The sequence below is a fragment of the Parambassis ranga genome, unplaced genomic scaffold (genome assembly GCF_900634625.1).
Source record: "Parambassis ranga unplaced genomic scaffold, fParRan2.1 scaffold_22_arrow_ctg1, whole genome shotgun sequence".
NCBI classification, from domain to species: Eukaryota; Metazoa; Chordata; class Actinopteri; family Ambassidae; genus Parambassis; species Parambassis ranga.
The window spans coordinates 4,725,540-4,729,138 of NW_021144778.1; the positions used below are offsets into that span (position 1 = coordinate 4,725,540).

The 3,599-nt window shown below is 45.1% G+C and overlaps 1 non-coding gene across 1 annotated transcript; it reads left to right on the top strand.

The window, feature by feature from the left end:
* Positions 1-3,300: 3,300 nt before the first annotated feature.
* trnag-gcc (transfer RNA glycine (anticodon GCC)) lies at positions 3,301-3,371 on the top strand. Its single transcript has one exon. It is a non-coding gene; the product is annotated as a tRNA-Gly (tRNA).
* Positions 3,372-3,599: the final 228 nt, after the last annotated feature.

The window sequence follows — 3,599 nt, forward strand, 5'->3', positions numbered from 1 at the left end:
ACAGACACTTTCCAGCTTCCTGTGTGGAGAAGAAGCTGCTCCTGGTCCTCCTCAGTCCTGCTGTCTGACACAATCTGATCTGAGGACGCCGTCACTTCCTCACAGCCTCACAGTCTGAACACGTCAGTGACTGTGAAACCGGTCCAACAAGTGTCTGAAAGACATTTCCTGATTCACTTCTACTGTCTGTCCACTAGATGGAGCTCAGCAATCAATGAATTGCAGATCAGCACAGGATGGAGCAGAGCAGAAGCAGCATGGATCACACACCTTACAGTCAGTAAGCCTCAGCACCATGGAACTCTCAGCTCAAGGCAAGACACAAAGACAACTGGTAAAGACTGGACTTTGTAAATAGACAAATGTACTACTTGTGTTCATGAACAATTTAAGTTGAAGTTGAAATGAAAGCTGTTTAGTTAGCAAAAATAGCTACAATGTTGTGCTTTAGTTAAGTTTATTGTGTTATCTTGAAAAGTGTTTAACACCAGGTTTAATTTGTCTTTAAGGTTATCAACCTAGGCGATTCTAGGCGGTTAAGTGATTCTAATCAAACCAAACCAAGCAATCACCATTGCCACTGCAACTTAATGTCATCATACCAACTTGCAATAAAAGGAAAAGAAGAGCTTTGAGTTGTCAGTTGAAAAGTGCCTTCACCAAACAAGCAAACTACCTGAGCTGGGCTGCTGGGAACATGACAAAGACTGAGCTACAAGAGGAGTTCAAAACACTTACCCTTCATGCCAGGAAAGTCAGGGAGTAATGATGACTACTGGACCGGACTGTTGGCGGACATCACAGAGGCTGAAGGGGTGGATAAAGAAGCTAAGCTGAGCGTGCAGTTGCAGGCAGACCTGGGAAAGACAATGAAAGATTGTGAAACCAGACTGGAGGAAGTCAAAAGGACAGTCCAGCACAATCTCTGGTCCAAGTATGGAGAGGATGAGATTGAGTCTGCTCTCTCTAACTAGGGATGTGCGATTTGACAATAAATGATCGTGAAGGATTTGAATGTGTCAACGATCTGCCACAACAGAAACATGAATCTGATTGGAGCGGACAGTTTGTTTGATCTGTACCTATTCATGATCAATGTTTATAGATCAGAACAATTTAAGTGTGATGTAACTGTTTTGTACACTTGTTTCATTTATTGTGTTCATCACGTGTAAAGAACTGTGACATAAAAACAGCTTTTATGTCACTAACTGTGTCCCTGCTGTGACGGCGCTCTGCCAGCAGGTGGCGCTGCAGTGCAGCCTCAGATGGCTCAGTCTTCTGTATTTCACTATATATATTACTTCTATATTGTGGATTTATGGTCTGTATTCTCCAATATTCTTTGCATGTTATTCTTAAGATAACACACATCTGTTCAGGAGGACTGTGGAGTTCATGGAGTTTATTCATGTCTGTGTGAGCTCATAAAATATAAGAAATAAAATAAACTGTATTTATATACCCTGAATCTCACTGCCTGCATTCCATCAATAAAATGTAATTAAAAACTGCTGGAGATGGTTGAAATGTTTGAGTTGATCAGAACATGTGACTCATACAACATGTGCGCACAGCTCTCTGTCACTGTGCAGACTTTGTTGAGTCCCCCGTTGTGTGACGCTGCAGGAAGGAACAACGATCACATGACGTCAGAAAGCGGCCGCAGGTTATCATGACTGTAAACAGTCACATGATGAAACAACAGAGTGCTGAGGCTGCAGCTCTGAAGTGTGAAGCTGAACTGGAGCTTCTGTTATTCAGCAGTGATCTGCTCATTGTAGATCTTGTAGATCTGCTCATCTGCTCCATGTACAGCAGCTGTTTAGCCGCCGGACTCTGGGACAAAGTGACGTCAGCAGGTGCCGCTTTGTCCTCTGAGTCTCTGAAGCAACATGCGGCTCAGCTGGAAAACAGCTTCTGATGGAGCTCTGATAGTCTGACTTCATCTCTGAGAGGAAGAAGAGGGAGAAGCCGCTGCGCAGCGCGCGGACTCTCTCCAGCAGCAAAGTGCAGAGATCATCAGAGCTCCACATGAGCTGAACATGAAGAGACACAGTCCGCTAGCAGCTCCTTCACTGTCGGCCTGCAGCGCTGCTCCCACACTCATCTGGACTCTTTCATCCACACACAGAAAACACGAGCGGAACATTCAGCCTGCAGAGGAGCTGCCTTGGATTGAGTCTCTGCGGTTCTCATGGTGTGTTCAAGGACCGCCTCCCGCTCTCAGCTGATCATAACTACACTCTGACTGTGCTTGTGTTGCAGCTACGAACTGAACATGGCAGAAGAAGCTCCAGCTCCAGCCGCCGCTCCGGCCGAAGCGCAGAAGAAGAAGGTCTCCAAGCCGAACAAGTCCGGCCCCAGCGTCAGCGAGCTCATCGTGAAAGCTGTGGCCGCTTCCAAGGAGCGGAGCGGCGTGTCTGCAGCCGCCCTCCAGAAGGCTCTGGCTGCCGGAGGATACGATGTGGAGAAGAACCCGCGTCAAGAGCCCAGAGCCCCCACTCAGAGAGCTCATCCTCACTGCCCGTTCAAACAGGACCTCTGTGATCATGCTGCTGCACACTGCACAGCTCCACCTGGTTCACTGGGGTTTGTTTTGTTAGTGTTAGTTCATGTGTTTACTTATATACTAAAGCAGTGATAAACCTATATTTACTAAACATATAAAACTATAGAAACAATACATTCATATATTCAAAGAATTACTTAAGAAGAATTACTAATCCCTGTGGTTAAATTATTTATTTATTGTAAAAAAAAAAGGGTTTTCATAGTTTCCTTTTAGGGTTTCCTCGGTGTCAGTTTGATATTACATCCTTGAACCAACCAAGATATTATATTATGATAAAAAAAGATTTTGTGCAGTTTTTGTAACAGTATCAATTAGTCCATCTGCTGCTTAAATAAAATAATGTGTCATGTGACTTTACTTATGCAACATGTATGATAATGTTCTGTCTCCTCTCATTTCCAGACGTGCAGCCAAAAACATGTGCAGTGATGATATGTGACGGTATCATCATGGTGTCAGAGAGAAGAGCTGAGTGTGTCTGTTCTGATCTGTGGATGCTTGTGTCTCTTCTCCCCTGTAGTTTCCTGCTTGTTGCTCTGTCACACGCCCTCTGCTGGTGAGCCGCGTCATTACACACGCCCTCTGCTGGTGAGCCGCGTCATTACACACAACCGCTCATGTAATGAGGCGAATTTATAACTTTTGACTTTATGTGGAGGAGGGATTGATTTTAGAATGAGGAGGCTGCAACCTGCGATGGCACCACTAGATGTCAGCTTTGCACAGCATTGGTGGTTCAGTGGTAGAATTCTCGCCTGCCACGCGGGAGGCCCGGGTTCGATTCCCGGCCAATGCAATGACCCTTTTAACTGAGGAACATGTGAGGGGACATATATTCACCTTCACATCTATGCTGTTGTTCAGCATGTTGTTTTTATATGTGTTAACAGACCTATCTGACTTCTGTTAACATCACTGTGACATACACACAGAGGCACTACACTTCACAGACGAGCTTCAGTGGTACAGTGCACATCACATTTGAAACAAGAGCACTTACCATCACTGGTAGTGAAGGTGTCAC